Here is an 18601-nt window from a genome sequence, read left to right as displayed (position 1 = left end):
TTTCAGGAAAAATTAAAGACAGTTAAAAATATTTTATATTTGGTATCTATATTTGGTATCAGAAAAAGTAGCAAATGTTACCAAATGTTACCACAGACCTAGCTATTGACAATTAAAGAAAAAAAAAAATCAATGCAGAGTCAATGAGTCCAGCTACCTCTTAGGGATTCCTTGCTGCTTATAACTGAGGTGTGGATGTCCTTGTTGCAAGGCACTGTGACAGTTAAAAAWTTGCATCAATTCAACCAGTGCTCAGGTACACTTATGAAAGGGGAAAAGAAAAAGTCCCTTGACATCCATTAAAAATAAAAATCACCTCAGGCTAAGGAATTTGCAAATTGCTGGAGGCTGGCAAAAGAGTCTAGGAAACAAAATCACTATATTTCGTCCTATTATTATGCTTCTTCACAATAATCCCTGCTGAAGACAGAGTACTGGACTGATGGGCCTCTGGGCTGACATGCTGCATAGCTCAGTCATTTTAATGTTCTTGTGCTGTTGCCTTTGTTGTTGTTGAGCTGTATGTAGGAATAGAAAACTTACTGGCAGTACGCGCCTACATTTTCTGAATGTGTCAAGATAAGGATATATTTTCAATGAGAATATAATTTCTTCTTCTTCAAGATTTTCAGATTATCAGCCTAGATTTCTTCTTAGAAATCCCTTCATATGTTATATTACTTACCTGGATGACTTTGCAAAGTTTTAGTTGGCTTTAATCTCAGAAAGGCAGACAGAGCATTACTGAAATCAGTGACAGTTTTCTATGTGACAATGTGATGGCAGAATGAGCAAAAAAATCTATTTTCTATTTAAGATTTTTTTTATTATCTTTTATAATTTTTTTTTATTATCTTTTATACTATATACAATTTACTACTATATTTCTTAGTGTTTGTGGTACACAACCAGAAGAGAAATGCTCGTTTTTGCTCATTAGATAAAAAAAAAAAAAATCAAACCTCATATATCTTATATTTACCAAGAAAATTTTAATTTTATTTTATTTCTCTAAAGTTAATAAATCTACTTATTAAAATTATTTATCTGTTTTAGGAGGTTGAATTCTCATGGGATAATTTTATTGCTTTAATATAGTTTGAATAAACATTACTGTTTATATTTTGTTCCTGTTTCTTGTAAAGATCTATAAAACTTAGAACTTCCTACCACGTGAATACATGGAAAAGTATTTTTAACTATGCAGAACAGATTGTTTATTAATTTAACAAATGACCAACATTTATTAAAACATGAAAACATATGTGATGCTATGAATGTAAATGAAAAAACTGCCAAGGGTATTTGCTCAGAACTACTTAATTTATTTTTATTTATGAAATGTTTGTTAATGACTTGAGGGACTAGACTTTTTTTAAAGGAAAAACAACAACATAATCTAATAGATTATTTTATTTTTATTTTATTCTTCTCTTACATATATAATGTTTAAATTTACAATCCTTCATGCTTTTCATTTTCTAAAGACCTGTATTTTGTATTTTCTAAAGATCTTTGGAATGTCTTATAATTTGGCTTACTGAAGCTGCAGGCTTTTACTATTTTTTGCATAAGTGTAACTGTATGTATATATAAATGCATATTCATATGTATATGTATACATTTTGTGTAATTTAAAGTGCAGATAGGGAGGATAACACAGTTCAGAGAGCTCTGTAAGAAGACTCATATGCACTTGGAATTCTTTTGAGACTTTGAGCAAAACAAAACTGTACCTACTCTATTGTTTACTGCCATGACTGGTCGTAACTACTATCTATCTGATCAAGATAATAAAAAGTAAAGCTCACAAGTGCTTGTAAGAAAATAAGATCTGCCAGACTGTCATACAAGTAATGATGTTAATATTATCTTTTTTGTTTTGGCTTATTTATGGAAAGTTTAAAAGGTAAAATGAGTGTTTACCTGTTAATAGAAAATAATGATYGCAAATATACTATATTTCTAGCACTCTTTCTCTGATAGAATGTTTTTTAACAGCAACATAAAATCCTTTGTCAGATTACCATATTTGGTGACTGATTTAGTTAACATAAATTGCACAAAGTTAGTTATTTGTTATCACCTAATTATTTAGAATTCATTACACTGAACTGCATTTACCATCTGTTTTCTCTATTATAAAAATAGTCCAAAAGCTTTTGGATATAGCCATATCATTACTACTGTTTGCTCAAAGTTCATTTTTAATACTGTGTGTTGTTTCAATATTTTTTGTGAATGCTATTTTCACTACCATTTTCCAAGTCATGTATGGGGCTTTCTCTGCAAATCCCTGTGCCTTGTTAATGCTATTTTGTGATATCACAAACTTGAGTAGCAAAGTGTTTGAACACTGAAACAAAGTCTTCAAAATATGTAAAAACATAGGACAATTTAGTTTGGAAAAAAAAATAGTTCAGTCCCCCCAGAGACAGATCATCTCGAGCAGGTTGTTCTCGGCCATGTCTGGTACCTCCAAAGATGGTGACCAACAGCCTCCACTGACAATTCGCACTGACATATGTGTTGAAAATATTTCTCCTTCTATCAATATCTTATATTAGAATCTGTAGATCTTATAAAATGCTTTATATATGAGAAACTTCTTTTCCCTTTCTGTGATTTTCTGTTTCACTAAAAGGTTCATGTTTGAGAGGGAAAAAAATAAAGTTGAAAAGAAGGGAATGAGAGAAATGAAGGAGTAGAAAATGACAATACATAGTATACAGCAAAATTAGATAGTATACAGCAGTGTTTAACCTTGGGATGGAGAGGTTAATTATATCATCGATAGCAGTTGGACTTGAAGAGAATTGTATGATCTGTTGTTGATAGATTAACTCCTTGATAGACATCCTCAGACCTAATTCTGCAATGAATTTCCAGAATACTAGRATTAAGTGTGGTGGTTTATAGAGGCCGTTCTAAGATTAGAGATACATAGTAAAGTATTCCTGAAATACAAAATTTCATACAATACATGTGGCAATTCAAAAGGCTTCATACAAAAKCCCAGTGACTTTCAGTAGTCCAGAGACTCTGTTTTGTGAGTTGCTGCTAGACTTCCTAAGTTTCCAGGAAAACAGAAGCCAGGAAAATTAAAACAAGGTTGATGATTTAACTCTTGTAAAAATTGCTCTTCCCCCTGCCAAGAAATGTATGAACATCACCAAACTGGGTATTATTTCTTTTTTTTAATACACAAACAAAGACTTATGAACTTCATTTTAACTATTGTACCTRTTTGCAATTAGTACATTTATGCTTCTAAATCTTAAAGTTTCTGAAAAACTTCAACTCTCAAAAACTTACATTTATGTATATCTGACTRTTTGTTGAAATACTAACTTTATATACCCATATGTTTATAAAAATGTTGAATACGTCTTTTTTTTCCTCACTTGCTTTAATCAATAAAGCCTGCACACTGTAGTACAGTCATTTAAAGCTATTCTACACTGCCATTTCAGGATAAAATATAGTAGGAATACTGTTTTGAAGGTTAGTTTYGAAATTGACATTAACTCCCGTTGCTCATTTTAGTTCAGATTCAATAGTACTATGTTGTACTTGATCACATATATTTGTTACTTTGAATATCATATATTGCATCATTTATTTAGAAATTTGGGNTTTTTTTTTTTTCAGACTCTGGTAGGGAAGTATTTTCAGGGAAGGAATAGTTATTGTATAGTTTTGCTTTTTCATTTATTTGAAGCAAATCTTATATCTTCTCCTTGAGATCATCATCATTAAAAAGAAAAAGTAATCTAATTGTAACACAAGACTTTGTTCCACTTCATATTCCAAGTTACTCGTCAAACAAATAAATTGCCTTCAGTAAAATTTTCATGCCATTGAATGAAAAGCTCAGAAGTGTATTTTCTCCTGTATTACATTATCATTCTTTTAAAGATATGTTAAGCCAGGATTTAGCTTAAACTGAGGAATTAGACATTGTTCTCTTTTATGTTGAGAGTTTATGAAGTCAATGGTCCACTAACAGTGGAATTTAGCCTCAAATTCAAAAATCTAGCCCTATGTGTCTACAAGTCCATAGACGGTTGAAATGCTAAAATTAGTTCACTGTGGCTATCCACATTTATAAAGTTCAGTAAAAAAACAAACAAACAAAAAAAACCCAACATTTTATCAGGATATGTATGTCTAACAAATGTATTATGGCACCAAAACAGTAATCATATAGTTGGTGCTTAAATGTATAACAGATATAAAAAGCAGTACTTTAAAGCAGCAGGATTATGGATGGAAAAATACTTAGTCTATCAGTACAAATAACTGTTATGGAGTTCTGATAACTTCAGCAGGCAGGGAACAAAATGCAAAAGGTTTTTCCCAAGAACAGCAGGTGATAGGAAATCTACACTTGATCAATTTTAACATTTTTAACTGTTCCCTCCCACAGCCAGTCATGAAACATAAAATATGCTACCAGATAATTATCCTAATAAATCATACTGTTTGTGAACTCRACTATTTGTTTGGGGGGAGGCAATCGGACTTACAGTTGACAGACTGTTCATGAATCCGATAACTGCCAGAATTGAGCTTATAGTTGCTCACGCTATTTGGGAACTCAATTCACTCTTAGGAAGGCGATCAGACCTATGGTCCACGGACCATTTGTGAATCCGATACTGCCAGAATTGAGCTTATAGCTGATCAGGCTATTTGGGAACTCAATTCGCTCCTAGGAATTCGCTCCTAGGAATTCGCTCATACGGTCCATAGACTGTTTGTGAATCCAATACTAATTTGATATCTTCTTCCCCCCCCCACCACCACTACGACCTTCAAACTGCAACATTTTCACAACAATAGGTAATAAATCTCTTAGTCTAATTTTCTGATACATGAAAAGAATCAATATTTTGTTCTCCATCAGTTTTAATGATGGAGTTCTTCCATTCCAGTTTTAATGGAAGCATGTGGCAAATAAGGTCTTCCTGTTCTGAAAAACTGATTAAGAACTATGCTTTTCCACTTGTATATTTGTTGTGAAATGTTGCAGTTTGAAAGCCTTAATAGTCTTGGGGGGGGTGGGGGAGGAGATATGATATGATAGAATTATTTTCTTATAATCTTCCATTTAAGGAATGTAAGACTATAGCATCTGAAGACAGGCTTGTAGTTTTGTTGAGGGAGAAATTATTGTCAAGATGATGACACATCTTAGTGAGCACAAATTAAGCACCACTGGAAAATTTGATCATCATTTGAATATTTTCATTGAAGAATATCACAATGGAGATGTAATATGCAAGTGAAAATACACATTAGAGATGTCTTCATATTTTCACCTCTGAGTCAGTTTGAATGTCTTATTGCCMTATTTTCTACTGACAAGATATCTTCTTTCCTAAACAGTGTCCTGTTTACTACAGGACTATACCATTACTGTAGTAATACTTCTGCAAGTGTAGCACAAGATGGGTAATTCTAACATCTGTGGGTTGGCTCTGGCAAGATTTTTGTTTCCAAAATGCTTTGTAAAAGAAAAGTCAATTTCATTCCAACCATCTGCAGTGTTCATTGACTTATCATTTATATTAATTTCTTTAGAAGATCTGAGTATTTGAAAGCACAACCTAATATTTCTACAATTATGCTCAAAATATCTACAAACTTATCATTTTATTTAACAGAAAAATATCAAATTATGGAGGAATAAAATATAATCCTTCATTCCAAACTTCACTCCAAACTTTTTACTTTTTAAATTCACACTTGCAAGCAAAATACATTCATAATATGACTTATTATTTTGCTTCAATACGTGATGTAAATTAGATGAAGTGTTTATACAAGAATGTATAAATATCTACATTTGCCTTTTTTTCTCATTGTTTTGGTAATGGTAGATGCAGAAGTTTTTTTCTTCACATACTAACTTGACTGTAGCTTATGGATCATGGTACCTCAGAGTGATTTCCTAAACAAGGAAAAGTTAGACCCAATTTTTTGGGAGAGAGGAAGGAGTATAGGTGTTGCAAACAACAGCTATTAGATATGTAAGCTTGACCACAAAAATATCACCTGACAGATTGTTTTATACCGCAGTACAGAATTACATGAAGACTTTATTTTTTATTTATTTATCTAGGCTTTATTGAGACTGGCAGAGTATTCAAAACAGGAAACTCTCCTGCTCTTAAGATCACGTAAGTTTCGGCATTCATACTGACCAATTATGCGTGCCAGATGCAAAGTCTTCTGCTCAGGGAGAATAATCAGTGAATTTTTTAGTGGAGGGCTGAGCCAGGCCATAGTCTGTACAACACTTCGCCTTTCTATTTGAATACAATACATAATGTCTAATCACTGGTTTTAAAATTAATTATTTTGTTTATTTATTTATTTATCAGGCAGGGAATTCAGGCAGACCAATCTATTGTCCCTGACTCTATATAATATATATCCTGTCCCTAATATCTGCAGAAAATAACTTAAATCCTGCATTCAAAAGGAAGGTTTCACATAGCCATTTTCTCTAAACCACAGTTATTTAAGTGAAACCATGATGAGTGAGTAGTGTTTATTTATTTATTTTTATGTCTGGGATTATGGGTAGGTACATAGGCTGTTTATTTAAAACCTGTCAACCTTCCCTCATTGTGAAGGATGTCTCCTATTCAGACTAAAATTTGATGTTATGCTAAATTTCTTCTTTTAAATTACTTACCTGAGAAATGCTGAATCAATAAATTGAATAGATTCAAAATTTTATGCTGAGTCTGCTATCACAGAAAGGACTGTGACGAGGGGCCTCAGTGCTGGGATCGCATTTGCTGCCATTCCTATTACTTATTTAAGTGACAACAAAGGAGCTTTCTCAACTGAGACATGTACATGGAAATAACTTTTCTCTTTTTTTCAATGAAGAATAAGAAAAGGAGTGAGAGACATCATCATCACAGTCCTGAATGATGCTATGTTCCATTTTCTCTCATGTCCCTATTTCTTGCCAATGAGAAAGCTGCATATGAGATAAAAGAGAAAAATCTAAATGTTCTTTATTTATAAACTCACATATTATTTTTTCCTTCTCTAAGAAATAAAAGTACAGCTGAGCAGATAAACACATTGTCAACTTAAGAATGCAGAAATCATGTGTTAAAATTTTAAATTCATGAGTTTATTTTTATCAGGAATTTAAATACCAGTCGGTATAATAGTAAAAGAAAAAAATCTAGAATCGGTTCCTTTTTATTACGTTTCTGAAATGGTAATATAAATAAATAGTAATAAATATAAAAAAAATAAACACAGAAACTCATTATGAATGATAAAAATAAGCAAGACAATCAGCACCGACTGAAGGCTAAGTTATCAAACCAGGGAAATAAGCCTTAATTTTTTATAGCAAGTGAAAGGAAGCATTCCTTCCTTTAGTGATTCAGTGAACTGTAAGTACATCAATAGACAGACAGAAAGATATAAAATCTAAGTGAATATACACATATTTTTAATGGATATGAATGATGAGACTATTTAGATATATTTAAAAGGTGAACATGAACTGTGTGTCAGATTGCATCCTCATATTTCTTCCATATTTCCATGTCTGTAAACAGTCTTGTTATTCTGTTAATGACTTTGGACAAGGTCTTTGTTCTTTCCCGTGACAGCATGTTTGTCATCTTTTCAAAGACCAGAAATTAAACATGCTGTAATTAATAAAATGTTTTCTATAAAAGCATAAGCCCACAATATATGAAGTGTATTTATTGTTTTGAAGCTAGATTTTTTTTGTGCTTTTTTGCTTGTTTAAGATGCAGGTGTAGTATCATTGCAGTATGTGTTACCTGAAGCAGATTGACCATTTTTTACAGCAGTAGTAAGATTAATGTGGTTGTTTAATAGCCTAATTAGGTATAAATTTGGTTTCTCAGGTGTCTGAAAAGTCCTTGAGGTTTCTGAAGAAGAAAGATCAGGAGAAGAGTATCCTTTATGAAATAGGAAATGCAAAATTCTCTTTCATATATATATGTTTTTTCTAAAAAAGAATGAAAAATAGACAAAATATCTTTAATAAATATTATCTTTTGAGGTGATTTTTATCTTGTGAATTATTTAAGGTGTCATTCTGATAAACAAAATATTCTTCTCTGGAAATCCTTCCCTTTTCCATCTTACTTATARGTCATCAATGAAATGTATCAAGGCTAATATATATTAAAAAATAAAATAGGTACAATATCCACAAATACATATGTTTGTTTCTTTTTGTAGCTAAACAATCATTCTCTGTGACAGAACATAATTTATTGTCCAGAAAATTAATGGAAAAAAAAGCATCCTAAGCTTATGTAAAGCAAGCAACAAATCATACATCGAAGTGTGAGTGTTGGTAAGTAAAGAATCTGTTCATTTGCCAGAGGAAGAGGAATTTACTAACTGGAGACATCAGCTACCCTCGTAATAACATATGGACAATTCTTTCACAGCATGAGTTCTTATTTTCTGGAATTTGCTTACGAAAGAGGATCTCTGAAGAATTCATTGAAGAGAATAATGAGTGTTCTACTCACACATTCTTTTATTTTTGTAAATGAAATCCAGGCTGCATATGCCGTGCTTTAATTTTACCAGAATGTGTGTCTGAATATTTTCAGAACTGAGGAAAATAAACAAATTGGTTTTCCCTCCCCTTTYAGTTTTTCTCTAAATGTGCATCAGACAGTTCTTCACTTCTAGGTTAAGTCCTACTCAGAAGCTACAAAAACAGTTTTATAACTGTCCATCAAATAAAGACATGCTTTTATGCTCTGCAATGYTCCTGTGCATTTTTGTGCTGCTGTTTTTCTTTCCTGCCTTCAGGAAGTTCTGTCTTTCATAGTAAATCCATAGACCTTTGTGGTCCTTCAGTAATTTGCAGCAGAAAGACCTGAAACTTCAATTTCCTTCATCTGTTTMCTTATGCCTTTAGTAAACTCTTTGCTTCGTTCTGCTTTTAGATCTTCCTGTTTTCCCTTGATCTTGTTTTTCATTATTACATTATATAATATATAATTATATATTAAATTATATATATATATTATAAATATATATATATATATTTAATTTGCATATAATATATATAATATGTAAATATATGTATTTGCATTATTATATATTCATTATAATATATTATATATATCAATATTATATTTCATTATTATATTTCATTATTATATTTATATATAATGTAAATATATTATATTTGAGATGTTAGGAAATAGAATGCAGTTCAGTACACTCTTTCCCATATTACACTGGCTAAGTGCTTGATTCTTTTTGGTCCCATTTTCACTGATCCATTATTTCCAGTGGTCTCCTGTCTAGTACAGATGACTTCTTCGAGAGCACRTTAATTATCAGAAGCAAGAAACAAGTATCTTCCAAGTTATCTATAATATGGAAGTCTTTAAAGACAAGTCCAGGTCATGGTTCATGGATCCTTATAAATTTGATTCCTCAAAATGATGTGTTGTTGGTATGATGCTAAAAAGATTCAAGGAATGCAAGCAATCTGTCAGCAAGAAAAAAATAGGCAAGCTATTTTTCCACATGCTTACAGGGTAAAATGTAGAGGATATTGCATTTTTATTCCTCACACACAAGCAGGAGAAAAACAAAGTCTGTTTTATTCATTGAGATCTATTTTATCTATTGGGAATTGTTTAGAAATAAGATTTGTCATTCAAGACATGAAAACAAGAAGTCCATGAATAACATAGATATTTCCCRTCTCTGGTTCAGCTCCTAAAATCCTGTTCTAATTTCCTGTCACCTGGCAGCACAAATTCTGCAGTTTCATCAACAAGGCACCCATTTGCCATGATGAACATGTACAATTTAATATCTTTTGAAAGCCCAAAAGTCTTATTCCAGCATCATAAAAGTTGTCACCTTCCTTACATCCCCARACAATTGCCTGGACAACTCTCTCCCTTAGAATTATTAGGAATAGTTTTCTAAAAAGGATATTGGGCAGAATATTTGGTGGAAGTTCTGTCCTAAGAACAATATGTAATACTATTTTCAGATGTTGCAAACCATGAATCTAACTCTGTCTCTCACTAAAATCAGTAGATTTTCTGATTGAATCTAGATCAAAAAAAAGTATCCATGAAATAAGTTCTCTAACTTACATGTGCTACAGAATCTTCTTTTTTAAAACAGTAGTACAACTGAGACATGTAAAAGCTTTCCAAAACTTTGTGTCATCTTTGCTTAGCATATAATATGGCTATAAAAATACATATGTATAAAAGTCTTTCAAGGTAGCAAAAAATGGGAAGTTTATTACATTAACTAGAAAGTTCTTTCAACCAAATTGTAGGAATTTATCCCTGATTATTTTTATCATTGAAGTAATTTATTTTTTGTGCGTTATCATCATACCCCAAATGGCTATCAGCTAGAGAAAATCAGCATTGTATTCTGCAGACTTCACCTGCAAGGCTCTACATGTCTTAACTTTCTGCAAAATGTCATCTCAAAGGGCTCAAATGAGCTTGCCGAGTCCATGCAAAACATGAAGCATCAACATCTTAGATTCAAGCATCTTAGATTCAAGTTGGACAAATATTTCCATTTGAGAAATAACACAAAATACACAAAAAAGCTCTTGTAGGGGTCATTAGAAGATAGGCTTGGAATATTTATTCAGAGGAATATAGTAATTACAACACATCATCTTTTATGCAATTCATTTATTTTTGGACTTTCTTACATTTTATGTTTCTAAATTTTTCCCCAAACGTTGTATCACATGTGGAAAATTTGTAAAAAATGGAAGACAAGTTTCCATTTTCCATTTAAGCCTCAAAAAAATCTGAGTATTTCTGTCTGCTTTYTCTTTTAGTCATTTTGGCAGTTAGTTTTCATATCAATTAATTCAGCAATCATGTTTTGCTCTGTAGCTTCAGTGGGAGTGTGATTATATATTATCATAACTGATCAGCATAAATAGCCTTTAATCTGAATGTTTTTAATCCGTGTTTATTAAAAGTATAAAGCTTTTAATTGCTTTATGTTCTTATGGGACTTTTTTTTTTTTTCTGATTGAAATTCTTAAAAAAAAAATCCATAGATGGAAGCAGAGTGATCTGTGTATTTTTCTATTATGGTCTTCATTACTGATAAAAGAACATATCAATAGCAGCAGACACAGTTCCATTTTATTTACTCTGATACTTTGAGGGTGACAGAGCCCTGAAACAGGCTGCCCAGAGAGGTTGTGGAGTCTCCTTCTTTGGAGATCTGTAAAACCCGCTTGGATGTAGCCCTGTGCCATGTGCTCTAGGTAACCCTGCRTGTGCAGGGTGGTTGGTCTAGGTGAYCTCTGAGGTCCCTTCCAACCTTAAGCATTCTATGAWTTTATGATACAGGAGTATTATAGCTCACTAATTGTGAAAATGGGTCAAAAGAGGAAGAATAATGGCGCTGACTTTCAAAACACTGAACAAGATTTTGCCTATAATTAGGTATCACACTGTATGTAAGTGTCAGACACAAAGTTTAAGTATTCCCTTTTATACTTTATTTGGGAGAAGGAGAAAGGTCCTTCTGCAGTCTGAGGTTCCCATCTAAGGTTAGTTACCCACGCCCATTCAAGACGAGCTTGGTTTGCTTCTTTTAAGCAGTTGTAAATCTGCCTGCCTTTTGCAACAATTACCTCCATGTTAAAGAAAACATRCTGAAGAAGAGGGAGATAGAGGTCCTTTTCCTTTCCATGCCTGAGTAKATTCAAAACCATATTTCAATTTTCCACCTTAGTGCCTTAACCATACTGTAAGCTACTAAGTCTATTAAGATTGTTCCACTTTGCAGAATATAATTTAATAATCATTGAGTCATGCAAAGAAAACACAAAAGGGAGCACATTCTGTAGTTTTAATGGCTACCACGGTTTCTGTAGTTTAGCAGCTGCCTTGAGAAATTTGAAAGAATATTAGATTATAGTACACATTCATGGGATGGCTTCTATGTTTTAATCAGTAGAATTGATATATAAAGCTTTTTCTTRCAGATTAATGTTAACCATTCTAATCACTACAGTGAATATCTGTAGTTCTCCTTGCTTCTTCCTATGATTTGTTAATTTTCCTATAATATCTTTAAGCATCTTATAATCTTTTCATATCAAATGCAGAAGCTTCTCACCTAGAAGGAAGTATAGCAATCATTTTTTTCAGCATTTTGCTGAATCTTATAACTAGTGATTTATTTAATTATTTAAGTGCAACTCCTTTCTTTCTACTGTAAAGTTTCTTATACTATTATTGGTTTTGCAGACCTCCACCAACTCAGATTATTCATGGAACTATTAAGCTCTTAGAAATTCAGAAAAGCTCTCTTATATGCAGAAAATATATCCTGAATAATTTAAGAAATGTTCTAGCCAAAGTGCGACTAAGCTCAGAATTTTTTGTATCAAACAGTCAGTTAGCTGTTGACTGAGATCTGTCGGGAATGTTGTTGTTAATATATGGACTTATGCTTAGCAAAAATGAAATTTCCGATCTAAAAAACCTGATAGATCTAAACACCGTGGAACTTGTTTTACATCAAGCTAAGCTTATTATCAGTCTTGCTATACTCACACATGCCAARTAGTTATGTATAATATATATAAATTATGTACATAATGCTTATAAGCATATGTCAACATACCTTATGCAGTCAAATGTCTTACATGCTTTTATAAACATGTTATAAGTTCCATTGTGTCAGTTTACTAATAGTCAATCATACATTCATTCATTTATGGTACACTTGGAAAATATAACATTACAGAATGTTGCCRAAGGGGGTCAGCAAGCCTTGTTCGCTAGCTGGACTGACCTGGACTGACCTCCCCCCCCACAGATATCAGTATGGGGGATGAGGCAAAATGGCGATTATTGCCCAGTTCAGTCTGCCTATATACTCCGGCTGAATGCGGAAACTCACCTACTGCCCAATCGGGAGACTACTTTCTACTTTTCACCTTGTATGGCATGGGGTTATCAGTAAACTGCATAAATTAATTATGCTCCTAACTCCTGTGACATCTCGAGATCTTCCGAGCGCCATGCCCTAAGCTCTTTGCCCTATGCTACACTATATCATCTACTTTCGCTAAGCTCTCTAACTTATTAAGCCCTAAAAACACAAAAACTCCTACAACAGAATATATGCAATACTTTGAGAAAATGGATTTAAATAACTTTTAAACATTATGTGATTGTGAAACTGAAGAAATCAAAATATGCCTGCTTTGAAAGAATCACATCCAAATAATGTATCTTGAATATATCACAGCTAAAACTACTATTAAAAGTAAAACAAACTCCTGAAAAAACTCTTTATGTCATTTGCATTGTAGTGTTTTTTACAAGCAACACCACCACAAAATAATTAATATTCATTGGCATCATTTAAATACCATAATGCTATTAAAACAACAAAAAATAAAATGTTGTGCTTTGGTCATTAAAAAAATGCATATCCTGTCGTATCATGCTGTTTCTATGAATTGTTTATATAACAGAGGACTGCAGGAAGCTTATGCAACTTTAGACAAGAGAGGATCATCAAAGATTTATGAAACTATTTGTGCTAGTTCGTGGCAGGAATTAAAGACTGCAGAATATTATATTAAAAAAAAATGGGCCAGGATGCCAAAGAAAGAATTAACACTGTATGATAGTTTATATAAGGACCTTGAAGACTGCATTTTGTTATGTCAGGTTTCAAGTATGTGTTTGGGACGGAGCGCTTTAATGGAATCTACTGGCTATGTCCATATAATAAACCTTTCAAAACTAGAAGTTTATTTAAGACTATTTTATGACAGAAATATGCGTAAATATATATATATATTTAATAAAACTAAGTCTCATAAATACATATTCAATAAAAGCATACAGTCCTGAGGTTGAGGTGTGGGCTCCTTCTCATTACCTACTAAATGACTTTTACTAATGCCTGACTTTGCCTTGTTTTCTCCAGGTTGCCAGATGATTGATGCTTTTAGTCAAGTGTTACAGTGTCTCATTCTTAACATCTGTTGTGATGATGGGGAAATCATCGAGCAACTGATACACTAATCCCAGAGAAACGTCATCTCCAGGATTTCAGACAGTATGAGGAAAAAAAAAAAAAGTTGAAGCTGATAACACCGGAAAATAAAAGAAATCTAGAAAAGTCATGGAAATAGAATTTACATAGAAATTATAGATCTTAATCTAGACTTTAACTTTAGATTTGACTTTTTTTTTTCCCACACAACATAAGTAATCTTTTTGTAAAGTAAAATGAAATCCAGTGTTTCTTAATATAGATTGCTTGCCCAAACTTAAATGCGTCCATGATTTTTTACAACTAAGAGTGTGATTTTGACTCTTAAAAATAAAATCTATATATAGAATGCCTGAGCTGACAWGAAAACTGAATCTATCAGTGTTTGTGTCAAATCAAGCGTGTCCTGACATCAGGATATGCAATGGATTGTATGGAATGAGTAATTCAGTTGTTTTTTAAACTGTTTATATAATTGTGTGGTACTTATATTTGTGTTGAAATTACAAGTTTCTCCTGGAAACTGTGTATTGTAGAGACGTAGTTGTAGAATGGCAATTCATTAACTGCCATTATTTTTCTTGGCTATCTGATATTTGTGTAAGAATGAATTTTCTGACAAGGCAGTTCTAAAGATATTGTAGACTGAGTTTTCGAGAAGGAGATTCAACAAAGTATTGATACAATTTCAAGCCTTCTGTCTGTATTAACCTTTGAAGTTTAAACAGTCTTTCAAAGATATTGACATGTATTTGCACATTTCTGATTCTAAGGAAAAAAAATATCTGGGAAAAAAGATCTTCTTCCTGACAAAGAAATCAAACATCATAAAATTCACACAATCCTTTCCAACAGTTAAACATATTCAATAAAAAATAAAATCATATATTTGACTATATGCTTAAAATATGCAAAATTAAATTAATACTGCAACTTTTTCAAGTAATGTGGATATTATATTATAAAAATTTAAATTCTCCACATTCATTCTGTACATTTAGCCTCCTGTATAGATTCAGTCTGTCCATTTTAGAGATATAATTAATACATTTATTTTTTAAAAATTCTCAGCATCATTAAATTCTGATGGTAATGTTCTTTTTTTTTAATATGGACTGAAAACTAAATTGTGAATTCATTTTTCAAAATGTAAAAGTTCTGATCAGTTTTTGCAAACCCTGGACCATCTTTCAAACTTTTAAAAAATACTGATAGTGAGTTTCTCTAAACATATAGTGTTCAGCATGAACATTTGCTGTCTTGCTTTCACTGGTAAGGGATTATATATCCCTATATCTGCTGAAAAAAAAAATTACTTAATTCAATCTAGCACTAATAATGCCTATTACATATTTAAAATTTACAGGAAAACAAATGGTCAGAGAAGTCCTTTGGCTTTACAACAAATGTGTAGGTGAAAGTATGTGATTTTCTGATGGATTTAGGTAATATGAATAAATTATTACTCCTTATAGTAGTAGAGAAAATTAATCTTTTGAGCACAATGAAATGAAAAGGTTTTGGCTTGCCTAATCTGAACAAAGTAAGATGAATTTTTAATACAGCAAATTAATTAGGCACATAATGAGGAAGAGGATGCATAATAGCTCTCATTCTGATAAATAGCAAAATAGTCCAGATCCTCAAGGAAATAAATATCATCCATCACAGACACACCTTAAATTCTGTTTATTGGGAAATATTAATGATAAAAGAGTTTGCATAAGGGAGTTAGATAAATTCTATTTGCTGATTTTGTTCAGTGCAATTACATTACATGTTGACCCTCATCTGTAACTTTTTGTGGAATTGATCTTAGGATATTATTCATTTTTGAAGGTGTTAATGTACCATAAAGGATTTGTATTATCGTTAAACATACTGTCTGTGCCAGGTGTTACATATTATTTGTTTCTGCCCTGAAGATCATTTAACAGCTTATAAATCTTTATGGCTCCATGATGTTTTACTACAATAATTTGCATCTTTAAAAAGCTTTTGAATGATGTGTTCTAAAAATAAGTAATGTGCAACATTGTTGATGTTAAAGTACATATATCTTCTCTCTTAGGGTGGTGCAAGTTACAAAATGCATGAGATGAAGTAAGAAGTTGTTTAGAAATACAAAAGCAAATATTTTCTGTAATTTTTACAAGATAAAAATATTTTAATGTGAATTAAATCCTTAGTTTAAGAAATTTTCTTTTATTGGACCTGTCTATGAGTTTTGTAGAAAGTTAGATAAATACAGCTTTCTGTATTTCAGTAGAAAGTCATAGATGCTATGTACACGTTTTGGACAKGTAGTAGCTAAATTCATAATATTAATATACACTGGTGTACTCTGCCATATGGAAACAATAGGTAAACAATATAAAAATGGCTGATTTGACAGGTAAGATGTATTTTATTTGCTCACCAATAATTTATTACTCTACCTTATCTTTATTTTAAAGAGCTTGTTTATGTAGCAGGAAAGGAGGTTTCTTTGGGGACTTATTTTGAGATAGCTACTGCTGCTAGATACAACCTGAACCACCACAGGAAAGGAGTCCCTTGGGAATGACAGGGCATGCTGCTTTGGAAGAACATTTTAGGTGAGAGAAGACAGGGAATATTGCTCACAACAGGAGCATCTAACAAGAGGAAGCTTCCTCAGGGAAACATGAAGAAGACTAATAAGAATCAGAATTTACAGGAAGAGTTTTCTTCCTTTTTAATAATGTTTAATGATTCCTATTTAGTATTTCCTGTTTAGTAATATTTCCACCTATTTCCACCTATATTACCTTAGTAATTTCTGCTTGATCTTCTCCTCTGTCTCTGGCTAGGAGTCCGTATTTGTAACTTTTGATGTCCTGATGTTTCTCATGTTGCTGTCTTGTTAGCAACATCAGAAGTCAATGTGATCTGTATGCATATTCAATATTCCCCTTTATAATCTGAAGTATTCTGCAGTTTCTCATGTTAGAGGCACAGCAGCTTAMCATTAGAATGACTTGGATGTTGTCATTATTGGCCATTTTAAATAAGATATGGGCAAGAACAATAATACAAATATGTGTCTTAAAGTCTCCAAAAACAGACCAAACATCATTAGCAATTTGCTTTTCACAAAAATATGAATATATTTCATCCTGAACTATTTGCAGAGTGTCAGTTATTTAGGAAGAAACTTTATCTGTATTTCAAAGGATGCAGCTACACCTGCTAATAAATCTTCAGCTAAGATCATAGATGCTATTTAGTGTATGACATATCATATGCTTCTTACTAATAAGCTAGAATAAGCTTTTTGAAAAGAGGAGAAAAAAAGTCTTAAAATTATGCAATATTCAAGCCTGTTAGCCTTAGCAATAAAAAACACATAACTGAAAAAAAATTATAGAGTTCTCAGAAAAGAACTCTTCCACAAATCCTGCTAATTCTCTGGTAATAACATGCTACAAAAGTGTTTAATGCCTTTCAAATGATGGTAGACTTTGTTATTTTTCCTTATGTTCTCTCAGCTCATATTGTAATTCCAGTTAAGGATAATTTCAATACACAAAGAAACAGAAAAAAATCTTTAGTTGATTTTCTATTTTGACCTACAGGATAATTTCTATATTCAATTTGAATTTTATTCTTTGAAACTCCTTAATAAAAAAGCAAGTTTTATGATTTAAAAATAAAAAAAAACTAATTAAGATATATTATTATCATGAAGGGCAAACATACAATTGTATGGATGCAAAGATTACTTGATTTGTAACTCTTTTATTTTATTTTTAAATAACTGTATAAAAGTATGATGACAACTATAAAACTATAGATTATCTGAAAGTCTTTTTTTTATAAAAGATATTTGTAGTACATCTGTATTATCATAAAACATACTAGAAATCAGTACTTGAAAACTGTACAGGCTACTTATTGTTATCAAAAATAAAATGCATAACTCAGGAAAAAACACCTGTGATCCTTGTCCAAGAATATATTTGTCCAAGGCTATGTTCTTACTAGTCTTGAATTWAAAAAAAAAGTAATATAGCATATTTTAATTATATTTAATTATATAAATATATAATATATACTTATAAATATATATTATACATTTAGAATGCATATAACTTATATAAAGTTATATATATTATATATAAATCATTAAGTTTGGAAGGGACATTTAGAAATCATCTAGTCCAACCCTCTGCACACATAGGGTTCACCTAGAGCATGTGGCACAGGATTGCATCCAGATGGGTTTTAAATACCTTCAGAGAATGAGATTCCACTACCTCTCTTGGTAACCTGTTCCAGTTAAAACCTGTTGCAGTCCATGAAAAGACTGGGAACACTAACTCTGATCAAAAGCAAAAAAGATACATTGGGAAGTATTGAAGTAGAAATTGTAGATGACCTCAAGGCACTATACACAACAGGTATGTACCATTTATCTAATTTCCATTTTTTTTTATTGCATTGATCACAAAATTATGCAAAACTAGAGCTGAATCTTTCTTTCTTTTTTTTTTCCTTCTCTCTCTCT

Source organism: Nothoprocta perdicaria, unplaced genomic scaffold (assembly GCF_003342845.1).
Source record: "Nothoprocta perdicaria isolate Ctin4 unplaced genomic scaffold, notPer1 scaffold_142, whole genome shotgun sequence".
Classification (NCBI taxonomy): Eukaryota; Metazoa; Chordata; class Aves; order Tinamiformes; family Tinamidae; genus Nothoprocta; species Nothoprocta perdicaria.
This window is presented reverse-complemented; position numbering follows the sequence as displayed.